General features: G+C 41.0%; 1 protein-coding gene across 4 annotated transcripts in view; it reads right to left on the bottom strand.

Moving 5' to 3' along the window:
* Positions 1-24,508, bottom strand: part of LOC106565827 (protein kinase C delta type) — a 46,133-nt gene extending 21,625 nt beyond the window's left edge. Inside the window, exons 1-2 of one of the 4 annotated variants that reach the window (XM_045691778.1) lie at positions 24,254-24,508; positions 23,892-24,109 (exon numbers count right to left, since the gene is read on the bottom strand). The gene's annotated coding sequence lies outside the window, so the exon portion shown is untranslated. Of the gene's footprint in view, positions 1-18,340; positions 18,507-23,891; positions 24,110-24,253 lie in introns of those variants that run through there. The other 3 variants (XM_014133394.2, XM_045691779.1, XM_045691781.1) reach the window with 3 other exon arrangements.
* Between the last annotated feature and the right edge of the window lie 414 nt (positions 24,509-24,922).

Here is a 24,922-nt window from a genome sequence, read left to right as displayed (position 1 = left end):
TCCACAGGACAATAATGAACCTGAACAAGCGTCGCCTGTGGCAGCCTGGACTAGATTACAGATACAGCAAATAACATGGTGGTGTGTGTGTGTGTGTTAGTCAACTCAAAAAAGAGGGTTTCTACTGAAGTTCTTGCTCATTGTGAGGACTGAAATGGCAATTTGGAACATGGAAAAAAATGGCGTCACAGAGTGTAATTTACTACTGTTTGTCTGTTAATGCGTCATCTCTTTATTTGTTAATGTGGTTAAACTGTATGGCAGCTGCTTGTACAAGATAACCCTACCTCCTTACACACAAGTAGAGCTGGCATAAATATACCTGTACATTTTCTGTGAATGAATCTGACCATCCACAAAAGCTTTCTAATTGTACCTAAGCTTTGACTACTTCTGACCGATTAACTGAACATTTTTATTTTTTTAAACAACTAAATTGACCGATGTCAGTTTAATTATTTGAATTCCGTTTAATTCGTTTTTTTCTGAGCTCAATGCAGAGTTTCTCTAAAGATTGATCTGATCAGGCCCGAACTGTGCAATGTAGTGCGGCGTTGTAGTTTCCAAATGGCCAATATTCGACACAGTTTACCACAGAAAACATGGTAATTAACTACAATGACCATAATCCACCTACTTGGTGTATGGGCACGGAGACAGAGAAGAGTGCACAATCAAGAGGGATAGAGAGCAGTTGCATATATATATATATATATATAAATAAATAAATAAATAAATATATATATATATATATATAAATAAATAACTGAACGGAATATATATATATATATATATATATATATATATATATATATATTTACCCCAAAAAATATATGGGGGATTGTAAATGCAGACAATTACATTGATGGAAGCAACAATCTTTCCGCAATATTAAGCTGATCCACCCTTTAAAAAAATAAAAAAAATAATATATATATATTTTTTTTTTGGTGTAAAGTTCTTCCACACCGATCCACAAACCATTTCTGTATGGAGCTCACCTTGTGCACGGGGGAATTGTCATGCTGAAACAGGAAAGGGCCTTCCCCAAACTGTTGCCACAAAGTTGGAAGCACAGAATTGTCTAGAATGTAATTTTATGCTGTAGTGTTAAGATTTCCCTTCACTGGAACTAAGGGGCCTAGCCCAAACCATGAAAAAAAAAAAAACAGTCCCTGACCATTATTCCTCCTCCGCCAAACTTTACAGTTGGCACTATGCATTGGGGCAGGTAGCGTTCTCCTGGCATCTGCCAAAACCAGATTTGTCCGTCGGACTGCCAGATGGATAAGCATGATTCTTCACTCCAAAAGAACACGTTTCCACTGAGTCCAATGGCAGCGAGCTTTACACCACTCCAGCTGACGCTTGGCATTGCGCATGGTGATCTTAGGCTTGTGTGCGGCTGCTTGGCCATGGAAACCCATTTCATGAAGCTTGAGCGGACGTTGCTTCCAGATGCAGATTGGAACTCGGTAGTGAGTGTTGCAACCGAGTAGACAATTTTGACGCGCTATGTGCTTCAGCAGTCCCGTTCTGTGAGCTTGTGTGGCCTACCACTTTGCGGCTGAGCCGTTGTTGCTCCTAGATGTTTTCACTTCACAATAACAGCACTTACAGTTTACACAGGTAGTTCTAGCAGCGCAGAAATCTGACGAACTGACTTGTTGGAAAGGTGGCATCCTATGACGGGAGTCCATTTATAAGATTTCACTGTGGCCGCAATAACATCTGCGAAATATGCGATACAATTTGATCTCCCGATCTGGAATACCTCACCGTCAAATGCCAACCGCATTACCTCCCAAGATAAAAAAATTCTGTCATGGTCACGGCAGTGTTTATCCCCCCCCCCCGGACCATTGCTACTCCCCTTTCTGGGACAGCTACAAGGCCCTCCCCCGCCCTCCCTGCAGCAAATCAGATCACGCCTCCATTTTGCTCCTCTCCTCCAATAGGCAGAAACTTAAACAGGAAGCATCTGTGGTAAGGACTGTTCAACGTTCGTCTGGCCAATCGAGACACAGTGCATTCAGAAAGTGTTCAGACCCCTTGACTTTTTCCACTTTGTTACATTAAGCCTTATTCTAATGCGGATTAAATATTTTTTTCCCCCTCAATCCACACACACACGCCACACAAATACGCCATAACGACAAAGCAAAAACAGCTTTGTACATATAAAAAAAAATGGAAATATCACATTTAAGTATTCAGACCCTTCGTTGAAGCACCTTTGGCAGCAATTACAGCCTCGAGTCTTCTTGGGTATGACACTACAAGCTTGGCACACCTGTTTCTCCCATTGTTTTCCACAGATCCTCTCAAGCGCTGTCAGGTTAGATGGGGAGTGTCGCTGCACAGCTATTTTCAGGTCTCTCCAGAGATGTTCCATCGGCTTCAAGGTCAGGCCACTGTGGACATTCAGAGACTTGTCCCAAAGCCACTCACGCGTGGTCTTGGCTGTGTGCTTAGGTTCACTGGCCTGTTGGAAGGGAACCTTTGCCCCAGTCTGAGATTCTGAGCACTATGGAGCAGGTTTTCATCAAGGATCTCTCTGTACTTTGCTCTGTTCATCTTTGCCTCGACCTTGACTAGTCTCCCAGTCCCTGCCACTGAAAAACATGCCCACAGCATGATGCTGCCCCCACCATGCTTCAACGTAGGGATGGTGCCAGGTTTCCTCCAGACGAGACACTTGGCATTCAGGCCAAAGAGTTCAATCTTGGTTTCATCAGACCAGAAAAATCTTGTTTCTCATGGTCAGAGTCCTTTAGGTGCCTTTTGGCAAACTCCAAGCGGTCTGTCATGTGCCTTTTACTTAGGAGTGGCTTCGATCTGGCCACTCTACCATAAAAGCCTAATTGGTGGAGTGCTGCAGAGATGGTTGTCCTTCTTGAAGATTCTCCCATCTTCACAGAGGAAGTCTGGAGCTCTGTCAGAGTGACCATCGGGTTCACCTCCTTGACCAAGGCCCTTCTCCCCCGATTGCTCAGTTTGGCCGAGCGGCCAGCTCTAGGAAGTCTTGGTGGTTCCAAACTTCTTCCATTTAAGAATGATGAAAGCCACTGTGTTCTTGGGGACATTCAATGCTGCAGAAATGTTTTGGTACCCTTCCCCAGATCTGTGCCGACACAATCCTATCTCGGAGCTCTACGGACAATTCCTTCGACATCATGACTTGGTTTTTGCTCTGACATGCACTGTCAACTGTGGGACCTTATATAGACCGGTGTGTGCCTTTCCAAATCATGTACAATCAATTAAAATGTACCACAGGTGGACTCCAAGTTGCAGAAACATCAAGGATGATCAATGGAAACAGGATGCACCTGAGCTCAATTTTGAGTCTCATAGCAAAAGGGTTTGAATACGTATGTAAATAAGGTATGTTTTTTTTATTTATAAATTTGCTAAAATTATTTTAAAAAACTGTTTTTGCTTTGTCATTATGGGGCATTGTGTGTTGATTGATGAGAAAACAAATTCACTTAATCAATTTTAGAATAAGGCTGTAACGTAACAAAATGTGGGAAAAGGGAAGGGTTCTGAATACTTTCCGAATGCACTGTAGATGCTTCAATATTGTTTTGATCACAACAGACTGGGAAATGTTCCGGGTTGCCTCAGAATAGTATTCATGTATGCACTGACTCGGTGACGGAGTTCATCTGGAAGTGCATAGAGGATGTTGTTCCCATTGTGACAATTAGAACTGAATTCAAACCAAAAACTGTGGATAGATGGCAGCATTGGCCAAAAACTGAAAGCACGAACCATCACCAGTGGAGGCTCCTCAGAAGAGGAAGTGGAGGACCATCCTCCTCAGTGAATTTCTTAAAATAAAAAATGGTAAAACATTGAAAAACTAGACTAAATATATTCACGTCACCAAATAATTTATTAACCTCTTTAAAAACACACTGTTTTGCAATGAAGGTCTACAGTAGCCTCAACAGTACTCTGCAGGGATAGCACCATGGTGTAGCCGGAGGACAGCTAGCTTCAGCCCATCAGTGCTCTTGCAGGATGAACTGACATGTTATCCACCCAATCAAAGGATCAGAGAATGAATCTAGTACTGAAAGCATAAGCTACAGCTAGCTAGCTAGAACTGCAGTGCATAAAATGTGATGAATAGTTGACAAACAGAGCGAAAGACAGTTTTCAACAAATTTGTTTCTTCAAAAATGAAGAAGAAGCAAGAGGGAGAGAGTAGAGGTTGACCGATTAATCGGAATGGCCAATTAGGGCCAATTTCAAGTTTTCATAACAAATCGGTAATCGGCATTTTTGGACACCGATCATGGCCGATTACATTGCCTCCACGAGGAGACTGCGTGGCAGGCTGACTACCTGTTATGCGAGTGCAGCAAGAAGCCAAGGTAAGGTGCTAGCTAGCATTAAACGTATCTTATAAAAAAACAATCAATCTTAACATAATCACTAGTTAACTACACATGGTTGATGATATTACTAGTTTATCTAGCTTGTCCTGCGTTGCATATAATCGATGCAGTGCCTGTTAATTTATCATTGAATCACAGCCTACTTTGCCAAACGGGTGATTTAACAAGCGCATTCACAAAAAAAGCACTGCCGTTGCACCGAACCTAACCATAAACATCAACGCCTTTCTTAAAATCAATTCACAACTATATATTTTTAAACCTGCATATTTAGTTAATATTGCCTGTTAACATGAATTTCTTTTAACTATGGAAATTGTGTCACTTCTCTTGCGTTCTGTGCAACAGTGTCAGGGTATATGCAGAAGTTTGGGCCGACTGGCTTGTTGCAAACTGTGTGAAGACTATTTCTTCCGAACAAAGACAGCCGACTTCGCCAAACGGGGGATGATTTAACAAAAGCGCATTTGCGAAAAAAGCACAATCCTTGCACGAATGTACCTAACCATAAACATCCATGCCTTTAAAATCAATACACAGAAGTATATTTTTTTAAACCTGCATATTTAGTTAAAATAAATCCAGGTTAGCAGGCAATATTACACTAGGGAAATTGTGTCACTTCTCTTGCGTTCATTGCTCGCAGAGTAAGGGTATATGCAACATTTTGGGCTGCCTGGCTCGTTGCGAACTAATTTGCCAGAATTTGACGTAATTATGACATAACATTGAAGGTTGTGCAATGTAACAGGAATATTTAGACTTTTGGATGCCACCCGTTAGATAAAATATGGAACGGTTCCGTATTTCACTGAAAGAATAAACGTTTTGTTTTTGAAATTATAGTTTCCGGATTTTACCATATTAATGACCTAAGGCTCGTATTTCTGTGTGTTATGTTATAATTAAGTCTATGATTTGATATTTGATAGAGCAGTCTGACTGAGCGGTGGTAGGCAGCAGCAGGCTCGTAAGCATTCATTCAAACAGCACTTTCGTGCATTTTCCAGCAGCTTTTCACTGTGCTTCAAGCATTGAGCTGTTTATGACTTCAAGCCTATCAACTCCTGAGATTAGGCTGGTGTAACCGATGTGAAATGGCTAGCTAGTTAGCGTTTCAATCGGTGACGTCACTCGCTCTGAGACCTTGAAGTAGTTGTTCCCCTTGCTCTGCAAGGGCCGCAGCTTTTTTGGAGCGATGGGTAACGATGCGTCGAGGGTGGCTGTTGTCAATGTGTTCCTGGTTCGAGCCCAGGTAGGGGTGAGGAGCGGGACGGAAGCTATACTGTTACACTGGCAACACTAAAGTGCCTGTAAGAACATCCAATAGTCAAAGCTATATGAAATACAAATGGTTTTGAGAAATAGTCCTATAATTCCTACAACCTAAAACTTCTTACCTGGGAATATTGAAGACTCATGTTAAAAGGAACCACCAGCTTTCATATGTTCTCATGTTCTGAGCAAGGAACTTAAAACGTACATGGCACATATTGAACTTTTCCTTTTTTCTCCAACACTTTGTTTTTGCATTATTTAAACCAAATTGAACATGTTTCATTATTTATTTGAGGCTAAATTGATTTTATTGATGTATTATATTATGTTAAAATAAGTGTTCATTCAGTATTGTTGTAATTGTCATTATTACAAATAAATAAATTACATTTGTTTTGTAAAAAAAAAAGGCATTTTTTGGTCCTCCAATAATCGGTATCGGCGTTGAAAAATCATAATCGGTCGACCTCTAGGAGAGAGAGTCATTTTTTCCCCACTTTCACATACTTAGCAAATACAGCTGGCTATGACTATCCAACACAACACTGGAACTCTTCCAAGTCAAGATAAGCTTTTGGTTTTATTAAATAATTGCCACCGGGGCCCGACGGTGTAAATGCTTACTGACTATGCACTGTAACGTTACTGATTGTATCGGGTTTACTAGCGCATTAGTTATATTAGCTATGTTGACTAGGACATTACTTTAGCTAATATGGTGAAAAAGATGTAGGCTGTGTGTAGTGGTTATGACATTGTTTGGCTTGGAACGTTTTTTTCGCCTGGTCATAAACAGCTGATGTTTAGTTCATTGTAGTCCACAAACGAAGGGAAAAGGTGAGAGGAGGAGAGTGCACAGAGGCTAGAATGAATACAGTGTGGCTGCTATGATCAGGGGTGTATTCATTCTGCCGATTCTGTTGAAAATGAAACGGGGATAAAAAAAATACCTGAATTTGTCCAATAGAAACTCGTTTGAAACTGTTGGATTAAATGATTACACCCTAGACAAACTAGATGCAGGCAAGAGCGTGCAAGGCGGAATTGAATGCGTCACTGTCTCATCTCAAATTTCTCTCTCAACCTTTGTGCACCTACGTTGTAAACATTCATTCATAGGCTAAATTCATGATGGGTATAGGAAAAATGGGAATATCAGGTAGTAGCCTAAAGCTATCGATGTTAACTAGGTGAATGGAATATGAATGACAGTCATCCAACGTGCTGTAGTAGAAATAAGGCCATGTTCATGGTAAAAAATATTTTTGCCTCCCTCATCATAAACGGCACTGACCGCCACATATAACCACGGCAAGGTGATTGGGAACATGGACGTGTACAAACAGACCAACTATTCCCTCTAAGGTAATCAAAGTAGCAAACCAGCCACGTTGCGGATAGCGATGCCTCGCTCACGGACAAGCTAAACACCTTCATGCTGGGGCGACCGTTTGAGATATTTGGAACTCGCGTGAGAAGGGTAAACTCTGTTTTAAAGTCACAATTGGCCTCATGGTGAAATCCATGAGCAGTTTACATCCTCTCCAGCATCTGAGTTAGGAAGGATGCATGTATCTTTGTTGTGATGGGGTGTATTGATACACCCTCCAGTGTAATTAATAACTTCACAATGCTCAAAGGGATATTCAATGTCTGCTTTAAAAAAAAAAAATTACTCATCTACCAATAGGTGCCCTTTTTTTGCGAGGCATTGGAAAACCTCCCTGGTCTTTGTGGTTGAATCTGTGTTTGAAATTCATTTCTTGACTGAGGGACCTTACAGTTAATTGTATGTGTGGGGTACAGAGATGAAGTAGTCATTCAGAAGTCATGTTAAACACAGAGTGAGTCCATGCAACTTATTATGTTAATTACATTTTTAATCCTGAAATCATTTTGGCATGCCATAACAAAGGGATTACTTATTGACTCAATATATTTTAGCTTTTAATTTTTTATATATTTGTAAGAATCTCAACAACAAAAATAACTCCACTTTGACATTATGGGGTATTGTGTGCAGGAAAGTGACACAAAATCTAAATTTGAAAAATTCAGGCTGTAACACAAAATATGGGAAAAAAGTACAAGGGTGTGAACGATTTATACATTTATATTCCGGACTCTCACATTGCTCGTTATGATATTTCTTCATTTACATTTTTTGGGATTTGTGTGTATTGTTAGGTATACTGCACTGTTGGAGCTAGAAACATAAGCATTTTGCTGCACCTGCGATAACATCTGCAAAATATTATAAAATTAGATTTGCGGTATACACCTTATCAATTAAGGGTGATGGAACAGATCAGAATGTTTAGCTTAAAATGTAGATAAACTATTATTTCTTTACATTTTCAGCTCAGTAATGTGCACACAGCGGTAGGCCTAGAATGGTGCGAATGTTCCAAAATGCAATTTGCGGGGATTTTCTTTTCTTTTTTAAATGCACACTGTACATGCATGCGGTTTCATGGAAAGAGATGAAAATATCCATTAGACATTTTTAGGGGAGATCTAAAGATGCAACAATTATCACGTGTGGCCAATATGACTAGGATAATGCCAATGGCTGCTAGACAATGAAAGCAAGTTGAAAGAAAACCAATTGAACACGAGAATACATATGAGGAAGTCTTCATAAAATAAAAAGTTTCTATGGTGTGATTTTTGTTATAGACTACTTTGAAGCAAGGTAAGACATGCCTCATAATATGTGGTAAAACATCCAGCTTTTAAACAATTAAGGAACAGGAAAAATAGAGCAATGCTAATGATAAAGTCTTTCCATCTACCAGAAGATGGTTAGGCCTTCCCCAAAATCCTCTCAATTAAACGTTAACAAGCCTGATTATTTGCATCAATCCAGTGGTCATTTGTTTCGCAAACTCCATCTCATGTGCTAGAAAAACACCACTAACCAAACAGTTGTCATGACGTGGCCCTTTTTGGGTATAGCTAGTGGTTTCCCCCTCTCTCCTACACCCAGGTTCTGTTATCTCAGGACATAAATATATATTGATTGCAATTATTCCCGAATGAGTGAGCGTTCATGTGCAAAGGATTAGCATTTCAATTAATATAATTATCAACTGTGTAGTGACTCGTCTTTCCCGCCCTTCTCAGTCCACATCCACTTCCCTTTGTCCACCAAGCCGTCATATCGGCTTAGCCCACTAGGGAACCTCTCCTATAATTTCCTTGTAACCATATCTACTGTTTGTTTATGCCTTTCTGTGATTATTTAGTTAATCATTTATTTACTAAGACAATTGATGTATGGATGATTCATAGTAAAGGCTGAGTTCGTGCAGATAACCAACAATTTACGACGTTTGGAATGAGACTAACATGAGGTAAAGAATAATTCACAAAGTAGAAGACTAATTGAGCCGATATTAAAATATCTGAAGAGTTATATTAGGAAAATTATAACTTTGTAATCTGAAGATTTTTCTTGGTGCCCTGACTTCCATTTAATTACATTTACATGATTAGTTTAAATCACAGAGAATTGATTTGATAAAATAACAGTCGTCACTTTAATGATGCCAAAGACACGACACAGTGCTCGGTGCCTGCACATTTGGAATTAAAGGGTAACTACACAAAAAAAAAGTGTATTGGAAAGTTTCTTAGTAGCTAGCTAACTTTTTAATTTGGATCCCGCGACACAGTTGGAATCAATTGCTGGGACTGCTACCCTGTCCAGTGATCCTGCCAACCATGGCTGGGTCTGAGGAGCTATTTGGCGTAGCAGCTAGCCTAGCTGCTAGCTACCATGACAAAGACCAAAGCGGGCGGAGTACCGCTGAGGACAGTGATGTCTCTCGATCACATGTAAAGGATATTTTAAATGAACAAAAAGAGTTCTACAAACAGTTGTTACAACAAGAAAATAGCTTCAAGTTTTTGTCCAAATACTGGTGGATTAAACTAATAAAATATAGAATGGACGACCTGACCAGAGAGGTCCAGGACCCAAAGAACAGCTTGCAGTTCTCCCAGGGTCAGCTCGATGAGTTTGAAACAGGAGAATGGCAAAATGACAGCAATCTAAGTTATTGAGAGGACATCAGTTCTGTGTGTGAATGCATGATAAACAATCAAACTCAAGGGACAATCAAGGTGGAATAGAGAGCCAAGCCTATGGGTTAGTAGCCTCAACCCTGCAGCACACACACCAATTGATTCATGGACTGCTGAATGTATATTTTTTTCTCTTGCTTTGTTGGCGCTTTACCATATTATGTCTATCTGACAAGCTACCCAGGAAAGGGCTGAAAATAGCCCATATTAATATAGGTAGCCTTAGAAATAAGGTTCATGAAATCATTAACTTGCTAACATCAGATAACATTCATATATTAGCCATTTCTGAGACTCACTTAGATAATTCATTTGATGATACAGCAGTAGCAATACAAGGATATACATCTATAGAAGAGACAGAAATGCTTATGGGGGAGGTGTTACTGTTTATATTCAGAGCCATATCCCTGTCATGCTTAGAGAAGATCTTTTGTCAAGTGTTATTGAAGTGTTGTGGTTGTGCAGGTTCACTTGGCACATCTAAAGCCTTTTCTTTTGGGTGTTGCTATAAAAGCTACCAAATGCTAACAGTCAATATCTAAATGTGCGTGAAATGCTTGAACGTGTATGTGATGTAAACAGAGGTCTACTTTCTTGGGGACCTGAATATTGACTGGTTTTTATCAAGCTGTCTGCTCAAGAGGAAGCTTCTCACAGTAACCAGCGCCTGTAATCTGGTTCAGGTTATTAATCAACCTACCAGGGTGTTTACAAACACTACAGGAACAAGATCATCCACATGATGAAAACCAGTCAATATTCAGGTCCCCAAGAAAGTAGACCTCTGTTTACATCACACACACTATTAAGCATTTCACACATATTATTTAGATGCCGACTGTGTACTACAGGAAAAGGGGGACTGAGCACGCCCCCATTCTCATCGACGGGGCTGTAGTGTTACAGGTTGAGAGCTTCAAGTTCCTTGGTGTCCAAAAAGCTTCTTAACAGCTTCTACCCCCAAGCCATAAGACTCCTGAACAGCTAATCAAAGGGCAACCCATACCCCTCCAGCATTTCACAGTAAGGTCTACACCTGTTGTATTCGGTGCATGTGACAAATAAAATTTGATTCATTCACATTTTTCCTAATACTGTTGAACTTTGTTCTAAAGCTGTATCCATACCCATTGGCTGGGCCTAAAATAGTGTATACAAGATCAGCAAAATATTTTGAATGTGACTCTTATGTGGATGATGTTAAAAATATTTGTTGGTCTGATGTGATTAATAAGGAGCATCCAGACCCTGCACTTGATAAACATGCACCTGTTAAGAAACTGACTGTTAGAACTGTTAAGGCTCCATGGATTGATGAGGAATTGAAAAACTGTATGGTTGAAAGAGATGGGGATAAAGAAGTGGCTAATAAGTCTGGCTGGACATCTGAATGGCTGACTTACTGCACATTGAGAAGTTGTGACTAAACTCAACAAAAAGAAGGGTATTATGAAGCCAAGATCAATTATATAAAGAATGATGGAAAAGTACTTTTAAATGAAATTATGGGCAGAAAGACAAATTCAACTCCATCTTTCATTGAATCAGATGGCGTATTTATCACAAAACCATGGACATACATGTTGCCAATTCTTTTAATGATTACTTCATTGGCAAAGTACGAAAACTTAGGTTGCCAATTCTTTTAATGATTACTTCATTGGCAAAGTACAAAAACTTAGGCAGGAAATGACAACAACGAAAAGTGAGCCATCATATTCATGCATAAAAATAAGAAATAATGAAAGAAAAGCATTGCAAGTTTGAATTTTGTAAAGTCAGTGTGGCAGAGGTGGAACAATTATTGTAATCGATCAATGACGACAAACCTCCTGGCATTGACAACTTAGTTGGAAATCTATTGAGGATGGTAGCTGACTCAATAGCCAATCCTATCTGTCATATCTTTAAGCTGGGCCTAGAGGAAAGTCTTTGGCTTCCCTCCAGGCCTGAGGACAAAGTAATTCCGCTACCCAGGAGTGGTAAAGTGGCCTATAAATGGTTCTAACAGCTGACCTATAAGCTTGCTGCCAGCTCTTAGGAAACTGTTGTAAAAAATGATTTTGACCAAATACAATGCTTCTAGAGAAGGGCACTCAACATGTACTGAACTGAATGACTGATGATTGGTTGAAAGAAATTGATAATATGATTTTGGGAGCTGTACTGTTAGATTATTGACCATAAACTATTAAAAAAAACTTGTGGCTTTTCAACCTCAGCTCTGAATCCACGATATGGCAATCTATCTAATATAACTCAAAAGGGTTTTATTTAATGGAAGCTTCTCTAATGTCAAACATGTAAAGTGTGGTGTACTGCAGGGCAGCTCTCTAGGCCCTCCACTCTTTTCTATTTTTACCAATGACCTGCCACTGTAATTAAACAAAGCATGTATGTCCATGTATGCTGATGATGCAATCATATAGTCACAGCTAATGAAGTAACTGAAACGCTTAACAAAGAGTTGCGTCTGTTTTGGCATGTGTGGCCAGTAACAAACTGGTCCTGAACATCTCTAAAACTAAGAGCATTGTATTTGGTACAAATCATTCCCTAAGTTCTAGACCTCAGCTGAATCTGGTAATTAATGGCTATTGAACAAGTTGAGACTAAATTACTTGGCGTCAACTTAGATTGTAAAATGTCATGGTCAAAACATATAGATACAATGGTTGTAAAGATGGGGAGAGGTCTGTCCGTAATAAAGAGATGCTCTGATTTTTTGACACCACACTCAAAACAGTAAGTCGTGCAGGCTATAGTTTAGTCTTATCTTGATTATTGTCCAGTCGTGTGGTCGAGTGCTGCAAGGAAAGACCTAGATAAGCTGCAGCTAGCCCAGAACAGAGCGGCATGTCCTGCTCTTCATTGTGATCAATATAAATACGCTGCATGCCATTGTCTCTTGGTTAAGAGTTCAGGAGAGACTGACTGCATCACTTTTTTTTATAAGAAACATTGTGTTCACAAACCCAAATTGTTTGCATAATCAACTTACACGCCACCAGGGTGCTTTTAAGTTGCCAGATCCATAACAAATTCAAGAAAGCGTACAGTATTATGGTACATAACATGGCACCGACAGACAGTGCTGCCTCGCTTCTTGTCCTTAGGAAACTTTGCAGTATATAGTTATGTATCATTTCTTACATTGTTAGCCCAGAAAACCTTAAGTGTTTTTACATACAGCCGGGAAGAACTATTGGATATCAGAGCGGCGTCAACTTACCAGCACTACAACCAGGAATACGACTTCCATGCACTCAATTAGTATTTGGTAGCATTGCCTTTAAATTGTTTAACTTGGTTCAAACATTTCAGGTAGCCTTCCACAAGCTTCCCACAATAAGTTGGGTGAATTTTGGCCCATTCCTCCTGACAGAGCAAGTGTAACCGAGTCAGGTTTGTAGGCATCCTTGCTCGCACACACTTTTTCAGTTCTGCCCATACATTATCTACAGGATTTAGGTCAGGGCTTTGTGATGGCCACTCCAATACCTTGACTTTGTTGTCCTTAAGCCATTTTGACACAACTTTGAAAGTATGCTTGGGGTCATTGTCCATTTGGAAGAAACATTTGCGACCAAGCTTTAACTTCCTAACTGATGTCTTGAGATGTTGCTTCAATATATCCACATTATTTTCCTCCCTCATGATGCCATCTATTTTGTGAAGCGCACCAATTCCTCTTGCAGCAAAGCACCCCCACAACATGATGCTGCCACCCCCGTGCCAAAAAGTACGATCTTTGTCCCCATGTACAGTTGAAAACTGTAGTCTGGCTTTTTTATGGTGGTTTTGGAGCAGTGGCCTCTTCCTTGCTGAGCGGCCTTTCAGGTTATGTCGATATAATATAGGACTTGTTTTACTGTGGATATAGATACTTTTGTACCCGTTTCCTCCAGCATCTTCACAAGGTCCTTTGCTGTTGTTCTGGGATTGATTTGCAATTTTCGCATCAAAGTACGTTCATCTCTAGGATACGGAACGCATCTCCTTCCTGAGCGGTATGACGGATGTGTGGTCCCATGGTGTTTATACTTGCGTACTATTGTTTGTACAGATGAACGTGGTACCTTCAGGTGTTTGGAAATTGCTCCCAAGGATGAACCAGACTTGTGGAGGTCTACAATTTATTTTCTGAGGTCTTGGTTGATTTCTTTTGATTTTCCCATGATGTCAAGCAAAGAGGCACTGAGTTTGAAGGTAGGCCTTGAAATACATCCACAGGTCCCATACTCCAATAGACTCAAATGATGTCAGTTAGCCTATCAGAAGCTTGTAAAGCTATGACATAATTTCCTGGAATTTTCCAAGCTGTTTAAAAGGCACAGTCAACTTAGTGTATGTAAACTTCTGACCTACTGGAATTGTGATACAGTGAATTATAAGTGAAATAATCTGTCCGTAAACAATTGTTGTTAAAATGACTTGTGTCATGCACAAAGTAGGTGTCCTATCCGACTTGACAAAAACTATAGTTTGTTAACAAGAAATTTGTGGAGTGGTTGAAAAATGAGTTTTAATGACTGCAACCTAAGTGTATGTAAACATACGCTTTGAGGACAATACAGTGCCACCGATGCAGCCCGCTACCAAGGACTATGGGCTCTCCTTCTCCGTTGCCGACGCGGGTAAGACATTTAAAACATGTTAACCCTCATAATGCTGCCGGCACAGATGGCATCCCTATCCGTGTCCTCAGAGCATGCGCAGACCAGCTGGCTGGTGTGTTTACGGACATATTCACTCCGCTACCATCCAGAAGGCGAGGTCAGTACAGGTGCATCAAAGCTGGGACCGAGAGACTGAAAAACAGCTTCAAACCGCAAGGCCATCAGACTGTTAAATAGCCATCACTAACACATTAGAGGCTGCTGCTTACATAGAGACTTTGGCCACTTTAATAATGTTTACTAATCTCATATGTATATACTGTATTCTATATGATCTTTTGCATCTTAGCCTATGCCACTGACATTGCTCATCCATATATGTATATATTTTTATTCCTTTACTAAGATTTGTGTGCATTAGGTATTTGTTGTGGAATTGTTAGATATTACTGCACTGTCGGAACTACAAGCACAAGCATTTCACTACACTCACAATAAACATCTGCTAACCATGTGTATGTGATCAATAAAATTTGATATAGAGACATTATTGCATGGAACTCCATTCCATCATTTTTTTTTCCTTCTACTGCATCATTGATTGTATGTTGTTTTAATCCATGTGTAACTCTGTGTTTTTGTATGTTGTCGAACTGCTTTGCTTTATCTTGGCCAGGTCGCAATTGTAAATGAGAACTTGTTCTCAACTTGCCTACCTGGTTAAATAAAGGTGAAATAAAAAAATAAATAAATCAAATCTCATATTGCTCAAGCGAACAGCAAACCTTGTAAAAAAACTACAAAAAAACAGATAAAGCAACACCTCACGGCACAACGCCTCTCCCTTATTTGACCTAGATATTTTATGTAGGCTACATGTGCGTTTTGTAATTTTTGTTTAATTTATGTAGTTCTGTCCTTGAGCGGTTGTCTATTAATGTTCTGTATTCTGTAATGTTTCATGTTTTGTGTGGACCCCAGGAATAGTAGCTGCTGTTTTTACAACAGGTAATGGGGATCCTAATAAAATACCAAAGAAATAGCCATGAATCTAAATTTCTCAGATTTTTCCCAGACCTCAAATGTGGCAAGAAAGTATCAAGTATGATTTGACTATATTTGTTAGACTCAAAAGCCCAACATGCTACAACACACTGTGAAATGAATAAACATGTTTCTACAAATGTACACAAAAGAGAGCATGTCAAACTTTTGCATATCCCTTTAACATCCCCTATAACTTTGGGTATGAAGGAGGTTGTTTCCTGAACTATAGCACAGTAGGGACTGGACAGAGCCAATAAAAGCCTTCCTTTTCCTCCATATCTGGGGATAATGTCTCACCCTCTACACCACACTGACAGAGGTTATGACAGTAGACACAGCCTAGAGTGCACATGAGCAAACACCAACACACACAGGTCAATGAGACATTCCAATTAATGGTCCTAACTACAGGTCCTAACAGGAGAGACAGACAAAGTCAGAGGAGAAAGTCAGAGAGAGAGAGGAAAGGAGTAAGGTGGGGTTATTAGTTCAAGGTCAGAGCAGCGTATCTGCGGTCACAGTGTTATATTTATTTCAGAGTGCCATTGATCCCTGACTTCACTCTGCCCACTGTACTCGCCCTACTATCAAATCAATAAACAGTTACACAATGTCTTTGTAATAAACATACACATATTGTGCCATTATCATTTTTTTGGCGATGCCTTAAGCTTTTTGCATGTGGCTACGGGCTCAGATTTGTCTGTGTGTTTACGTTTGCTTCATGCAAACTGCTTCATGCTATTGCTACTTCATTCATGCATGCCTTAATGTAACTGTCCAATGTTAAGATTTCTATGAAATATGATTTAGAATTAATTATACAATCCTGTACGCTGATTGGTTAAAACCACATTCCAGCCTGTGTCTATTCCACAAGTTACCCCCGGCTAAAGCTATGACGTCAAAATGCCTATTTACGCTGTTCCATGTCACTCTGCAATCCACTGTCTCATCAGCCCAGTCAGACAATTTATAAAAACTTGATCTCCACTGTAAAAAGCATTTAGACATTATCTCCCATGTCTTTTAGACTAGCAATTGGTGATCAATAGCAGAGATTTATAGTAATGAAAGTGTAGGGGTTGGGAGTCGGGATGAGACAGACACTCAGGTCAAGACCCTGGTGAAGACGAGCACGCAGATGAGCTTCCCTGAAACGGTTTCTGACAGTTTGTGCAGAAATTATTTGGTTGTGCAAACCCAAAGTTTAATCTGCTGTCTGGGCGGCTGGTCTCAGACATTTCCCCAGGTGAAGAAGCCGGATGTGGAAGTCCTGGGCTGGCGTGGTTAAAACACGGTCTGCGGTTGAGCGGCCGGTTGGACATACTGACAAATTCTCTAAAATGATGTTGAGGCGGCTTATGGTAGAGAAATGAATGTTCAATTCTCTAGCAACAGCTCTGGTGGCCATTTCTGCAGTCAGAATGCCAATTGCATGCACCCTCAACTTGAGACATCTGTGGCAATGTGTTGTGTGACAAAACTGCACATAATAGATGGGCCTTTTGTCACCAGCACAAGGTGCAGCTGTGTAATGATCATGCTGTTTAGTCAGCTACTTGATATATGTCACACCTGTCAGGTGGATGGATTATCTTGACAAAGGATAAAATGCTCACTAACAGGGATGTAAACAAATTTGTGCACAACATTTGAAAGAAATAATATTTTAGTGCATATGGAACATTTCTGGGATATTTTATTTCAGCTCATGAAACATGGGACCAACACTTTACATGTTGCATTTATATTTTTGTTCAGTGTATGTTTGTAGTCATAGGTAACCAGATCGTGACTACAACTAAGTCTTTTACCACTGTGTTGTTAAAAACTCATGCTTCCTACCCTTTAATGTTTTAACCCTTTCCAAAAACTCAACTCTTAACCTTCTAAATTCGACATTTGGAGCAATGGAAAGATACTGAGCATGAGTCAACCCAGGGTGTCAGAAACACTTCGAAATGTGCTGTTTGGAGAAACATGGATAATTCATAGAAACATCTAATTCTGCAGTGAGACAGAGCTTGTTGCTTGATTATCACAAGCTGCACTCAGTGCAGTGGCCAGACTAGCAGGCAGATAGAGGTGTCTGAGGGTGACTGACTCCACAGTACAGGGTGGGTAGGATAGAGAGAGAGAGAGAGAGAGAGAGAGAGAGAGAGAGAGCTAAATGATGCAAGACAACATTGGTTGCTGCTAAACTGCTGTCATCCTGGGTGTGTGTGACAGAGAAAACGTGTTTAGAGTGTCACTAAGTAGCAGAATGTGTGAAAAAGCAAACTCATCACCTATATAACTGCTAGGATAAATAATGGAGTATGGGAGAGTGTTGTAGATTCGGCCCAAATACCCGTTTCCCTCCCACCCACTCTCGCTGTGTGTGTGTGTGTGTGTGTGTGTGTGTGTGTGTGTGCGTGTGCGTGTGATGCGCTGAGAGCCACGCCTGGCAGCAGGTGTGCTCAAAATGAATAAATAATACAAGCCTGCCATGTAGCTTACACCACAACAGAGCAGACAACAAAGCATTAGTATCTAAACAAGGTCTGTGTGTGTTTTGTAATCGTGTCGGCACAGCAACTTCCCACTATTGCAATAGTACATCATGGCTTACAAATTTAGCTTTTTGGTCAGACAAGCACAGAAATGGCAAAAGGAAGAGTATATTCTGACCCACCTCAACCATCTTTCTCCCTCCAGAGCAGAGAGACATCAGTCAGTTGCTCTACCAAAAGATGTCTCACACTCTAAAAAGAGTTTGCCATATTAGCTATGCTATGGAGTGTTAGTCTTTAGCCTCAGCTAAATCATGTTATAGAGAGAGAATCAAAGCAGAGTTGATTAAGCCAATCTCTACTTATACATCACATGCACAAGCTGTACTCACACACATACCCATATCAAGCTACAGTGGCCTGTTTTCCTCCAGCAGATCCATAGAGAGTGGATGTTTGTTGTGCTTCCCTGTGGATTAGTGCTGCATGGGGAAATCTTCACTGAGCAACTGTCATAACTGTCTCCTCACACCCGGATACAAAACAGAACAGCCACCAGACCAGACCACAGCCAATATTGACACACCTCTCAGCTTCCTTAGGCATCTAATGCATGTGTAGAGTTACCTTTCCGGTCCTATTGTGTCCCATTTCATTTTTTTTTATTTCACCAGGTATACCAGTTGAGAAAAAGTTCTCATTTACAACTGCGACCTGGCCAAAATATAGCAAAGCAGTGCGACAAAACACAGAGTTACACATGGGATAAACAAACACAGTCAATAAAACAATAGAAAAATCTGTATACAGTGGGTGCAAATGAAGTAAGGAGGTAAGGCAATAAATAGGACAGTGGCGAAGCAATTACAATTCAGCAATTAACACTGGAGTGATAGATGTGCAGATGAGGATGTGCAAGTAGAAATACTGGTGTGCAAAAGAGCAGAAAAACAAATATGGGATGAGGTAGGTAGTTGGTAAGTAGTTGGTAAGTAGTTGGTTGGATGGGCTATTTACAGCTGCAGCGATCGGTAAGCTGCTCTGATAGCTGACGCTTAAAGTTAGTGAGGGAGATAAGTCTCCAACTTCAGTGATTCTTGCAATTCGTTCTATTCATTGGCAGCAGAGAACTGGAAGGAAAGGCGGCCAAAGTAGGTGTTGGCTTTGGGGATGACCAGTGAAATATACCTGCTGGAGTGCGTGCTATGGGTGGGTGTTGCTATGGTGACCAGTGAGCTGAGGTAAGGCGGCGCTTTACCTAGCAAAGACTTATGGTAAGAGGTGGTAAGAGTAGGCAACAACACGTCTGCCACGCTAATCCTTAACACTGGGGCCCCTCAGGGGTGTGTACTTAGTCCCCTCCTGTATTCCCTGTTCCCCCACGACTGCGTGGCCAAACACGACTCCAACACCATCATTAAGTTTACTGACGAAACAGAGGTAGGCCTGATTACCGACGAGACAGCCTATAGGGAGGAACTCAGAGAACTGGCAGTGTGATGCCAAGAAAACAACCTCTCCCTCAATGGGAGCAAGACAAAGGAGCTGGTCGTGGACTACAGGAAAAGGCGAGCCGAACAGGCCCCCATTAACATCTACGGGCTGTAATGGAGCGGGTCGAGAGTTAAGTTCCTTGGTGTCCACAGCACCAAGACCATCGTGAAGAGGGCACGACAAAACCTTTTCCCCCCCTCAGGAGACTGAAAAGATTTTGCATGGGTCCCCAGATCCTCAAAAGGTTCTACAGATGCACCATCGAGAGTATCCTGACCGGTTACATCACAGCCTGGTACGGCAACTGCTCGGCATCTGACCGTAAGGCGCTACAGAGGGTAGTGCGAACAGCCCAGTACATCACTGGGGCCAAGCTTCCTGCCATCCAGGACCTATATAATAGGCGGTGTCAGAGGAAAGCCAATAAAATTGTCAGAGACTCCAGTTATAGACTGTTTTCTCTGCTACCGCACAGCAAGCGGTGTATGGTGTGCCAAGTGTAGGACCAAAAGGCTCCTCAACAGCTTCTACCCCCCAAGCCATTAGACTGCTGAACAATTCATAAAAATCGCCACCGGACAATTTACATTGACACCGCCCCGCCCTTGTACACTGCTGCTACTCGCTGTTTGTTTGTTACCTATGCATTGTCACTTCACCCCCACCTACATGTACAGATTACATCAACTAGCCTGTACCCATGCACACTGACTCGGTACCGGTGCACCCTGTATATAGCCTCGTTATTGTTATTCTGTTACTTTTTAATTTTTCCCTACTTTGTAAATATTTTCTTCTTCTTGAACTGCACTGTTGGTTAAGGGTCTGTAAGTAAGCATTTCACGGTAAGGTCTACACTTGTTGTATTCGGCGCATGTGGCAAATAAGGTTTGATTTGATGACAAAGCAAAAACAGGTTTTTAGAAATGTTTGATATTTTTTATAATTACAAAACTGAAATATTACATTTACATAAGTTTTCGGGCCCTTTACTCAGTACTGTTGAAGCATCTTTGGCAGGGATTACAGCATAGATTATTCTTGGGTATGATGCTACAAGCTTGGCACACCTGTATTTGGAGAGTTTCTCCCATTATTCTCAGCAGATCCTCTCAAGCTCTGTCATGTTGGATGGGGACAGCTATTTTCAGGTCTCTCCAGAGATGTTCGACTGGGTTCAAGTCCGGGCTCCGGCTGGGCCACTCAACGACATTCAGAGATTTGTCCCGAAGCCACTCCTGCATTGTCTTGGCTGTGTGCTTAGGGTCACTGTCCTGTTGGAAGGTGAACCGTCGCCCCAGTCTGAGGTCCTGTGCGCTCTGGAGCAGATTTTCATCAAGGATCTCTCTGTACTTTGCTCCGTTCATCTTTGCATTGATCCTGACTAGTCTCCCAGTCCCTGAAAAACATCCCCACAGAATAATGGTGCACCTACCATGCTTCATCGTAGGGATGGTGCCAGGTTTCCTCCAGACATGACGCTTGGCATTCAGGCCAAAGAGTTCAATCTTGGTTTCATCAGACCAGAGAATGTTGTTTCTCATGGTCTGAGTGTCCTTTAGGTGCCTTTTGGCAAAACTCCAAGTGGGCTGTCATGGGCCTTTTACTAAAGAGTGGCATCCATCTGGCCACTCGACCTCTAATGTCCATTGCTAATTTTTCTTGGACCAAGCAAGTCTCTTCTTCTTATTGATGTCCTTTAATAGTGGTTTCTTTGCAGCAATTCAACCATGAAGGCCTAATTCACACAGTCTCTTCTGAACAGTTGATGTTAAGATGTGTCTGTTACATGTGTAACCGATGTGAAATGGCTAGTTAGTTTGCGGTGGTGCACGCTAATAGCATTTCAATCAGTGACGTCACTCGCTCTGAGACTTGAAGTAGGGTTTCCCCTTGCGTCGTAAGGGCCGCGGCTTTTGTGGCGCGATGGGTAACGATGCTTTGTGGGTGTCAGTTGTTGATGTGTGCAAGAGTCCCTGGTTCGAGCCCAGGTTGGGGCGAAGAGAGGGACGGAACCTACACTGTTACACATGAACTTTGTGAAAAATGTATGTGGGCTGCAATTTCTGAGGCTGGTAACTCTAAAGAACTTATCTTCTGCAGCAGAGGTGACTCTGGGTCTTCCTTTCCTGTGGTGGTCCTCATGAGAGCCAGTTTCATCATAGTGCTAGTTTTTTCGATTGCACTTGAAGAAACTTTCAAAGTTCTTAAAATGTTCCGTATTACCTGACCTTCATGTCTTAAAGTAATGATGGACTGTCGTTTCACTTTGCTTATTTGAGCTGTTCTTGCTATAATATGGACTTGGTCTTTTACCAAACAGGGCTATCTTCTGTATACCAACCCTACATTGTCACAACACAACTGATTGGCTCAAATGCATTAAGAAGGAAAGAAATCCCACAAGTTAACTTAACGAGGCACATCTGTTAATTGAAATACATTCCAGGTGACTTCCTCATAAAAGCTGGTTGAGAGAATGCCAAGAGTGTGCAAAGCTGTCATCAAGGCAAAGGGTGGAAACTTTGAAGAATCTAAAATATAAATATAAATATTTGATTTGTTTTACACTTTTTTGCTTACTACATGATTCCATATGTGTTATTTCATAGTTTTAATGTCTTCACTATTATTCTACAATGTAGAAAATAGTAACAAAAAAAGAAAAAAAAAGAACAGGAAATCCCTTGAATGAGTGTCCAAACTTACCTGGTACTGCACATACCTACTACATTGACACACCCAAACACATTCACCATTTGCTGCAGCTACTCTTTTCTTTTTTAACTCTCACTATTATCTATCCTGATGCCTAGACACTTTATTCTGCCTTCATACACATATCTACCTCAAATACCTCATACCTCTAAACAATGATCTGGTACTCCCTGAAGCTCCATTCTTGTGCATTTTATTTAATTCTTCGTTAATACAATTTTATTTTTAAACTTTGCATCATTGGAAAGGGCTCGTAAGCAAGCATTTCACAGTAAAGTCTACACTAGTTGTATTCAGCGCATGTGACAAATAAAATGAGATAAATACAGTTGGTAAAATGTATTATCATCTTTCTATACATTTCCTCTCAGTAGGCAGCACAGACAAATGTTGAAAAAAGTCAGTGGTCACAAATGTTTAATGTCTAGGTTGCATAGACCCACTGTATTGTGTGGTGATTGACACCAATGACTGTAAATGACAACTTGTGGTTGTGTGCTTGTTGTACAGAATTCCTAGATTACAAGGGGCACTAGCAAACACTAGTGACTCATGAGTATGTGGTAACCACAGCAACATTGTGGCATAAAGTCTAGAGAAAAATGATAGTGTACATCATGTACTTTGGTGGCAGCTGAAATGGGCCAGATCCTTCCGCACTAATAACAATTCGTCCGGAATACCTTGGACCATATTACAGCTCAAGGTCCATGGAAACAAAATAGACTACAGGTCTTCACGTGTCCAAAAACTTGGACCGGAACGACAATCAGACCCGACTATATTTACTTATTGTAAAAAAAAATGGAGACCCGAAGCCAAATGGAGCCGAGGACAACTCAACCTAACGGGTCTGGGTCTAGACCAAACCCAACTGGACTAGAGTGACAATTCATTTTTTTCCCTTATCAGCCAAGTTGCTCTACTGGTTAAGGAATAGGTTTTATATGTTGGCTAGGTCTTTTATAAGTGAAGAAAATCAACTTATTAGCGTAAAATAAAAAATGCTACAGGACCCGACCCAGACCTGAGGGACATGTTAGTATTCTTCAGCCCCAAATCCAATCGTGCCCGGGTCAGGTCTCGGGTATATCGGGTCCACCCGGACCCACGAAGACATCTAAACTAGACGAGGATGACTAAAAGTTGATTGATGATTCACTTTTAGCAACTTAATTCTCACAAAAACTGAGGGTCCGTAATACGCTTTGAATTAGCCTACTAACAACCAAAAGTACATTTGACAGACCGTAAAATGAGGCTACCAAAAGCTGGCGAGGAAAGTATATTAATAAGGATTCCCACAGAACATGGCTTACGTAACATGAACAAAGAGGAAATCATTATCTGAGAGCACAATGTTTGTTACCCACCAACCGCTTCGTTTTGACCCGGTTCGATGTATCGGTTTTTGTTCTTTGAAGCGCACATAGGGTATCTAAAACTTTCCTGCGGTGATTTTGTAGCAAACAAACTTGTCCGATTGCTCATTTTCAGCAATCAGCAGATGTGATAGGTACTAAGTAGTGCCCCAAAGTATCAACACAAAAAACGTTAAACCACTATAAGATTTGATTGTAAAAAAAACAATGCGCTTCAGCACTTTCATCGAAAGTAACTCGTCCCGATCGTGACGTCAGTGAGCAGTTCGACCGTGTCCTTTTACTGTCATTTTGTCAAATATTTAAGATTTCCCCCAATTGAGTTGCAATTATTTAAATGTTAGGGAGTCGACTTACCTTTATAAAGCGTTTAAAAGGGTCCCGATCAAGTTTCGCTTTGACTTATTATGCTCTGCCCTTCTGGTAGGCTACACTGGGAATCTTCTGCGTGTTTGAGGAAGCATTCGCACGCAGCTCTCTTGCAGCCTGTCAGTTGTGGAGTGCAGTGGTGGTGACGTCGTCCAGGTGCAATCCCAAGTACAGAGAGAGGTTATGTTTAGCAGGGCGTTTGATTTCTGTGAAAGTCGAAAGTCAGAAATAGAGTGTACAGTACACAGCAAGGGATAATGTGTCCACCAATAGAACATTACTTCAAATTTGAGACATAATCTATTTTGAGAGAGAGAGAGAGAGAGGTGTAAAGGTTTTTGTAGTTTTACCACATTTTTCCTTTTCACTGGTAGGAGACTTGCCTCAAAGAAGATATTCTGTTTTTTGTTGTTGTTGTAACAAACAGTATCAACAATGGTGCCTAAAATGCAGTCCTCTGAAAGCTGTAATATGTTTTTAGCCAATCTTTATATGTTGAAAATAAAAACCAGTAAAGCTCATGAATAGGCTACAGAATTCAAGGCTGCCTCTGTTACTTTCTTTCCATGAAAATATGTATTTGGCAGAGGGTCATATAACCAGGAAACTGACCGAGGGCAGTGTACACACACACAAACAGAAAGCCCCTTACACCACAGGTTAGAGCAGCCAGAAACACCCTTTGGAGGCTTGGCTAAACCATTGTGGCCCCACCTACATGCTCCCAGTCCTGTGGCCCAGACATTTCTTCCTCCTTATCCACGCAGAGTAGAGTCATGTGCTGCTGAGTCATCATACCCCACACACCCCGCCCACCCACCTCTCTGGCTATAAGAGACAAAGAGCTGGTAAATTTAGCCAATCTGTCCCAGCTCCTATACGGCTATTTTTAGTCCCATTCAAAGTATACGGATGACACACACACACACTTGTACTTCTAATTGGAAGTGAATGCTGACACAGATTTGGTATGTTAGACTAGAGGTGGTTACTCATCAATCGCATCCATAAACAGCAGG

Source organism: Salmo salar, chromosome ssa12 (assembly GCF_905237065.1).
Source record: "Salmo salar chromosome ssa12, Ssal_v3.1, whole genome shotgun sequence".
In the NCBI taxonomy this organism is placed as follows: domain Eukaryota; kingdom Metazoa; phylum Chordata; class Actinopteri; order Salmoniformes; family Salmonidae; genus Salmo; species Salmo salar.
Note: the sequence above shows the minus strand (reverse complement) of the source record. Positions and strands in the feature narration are given on the sequence as shown.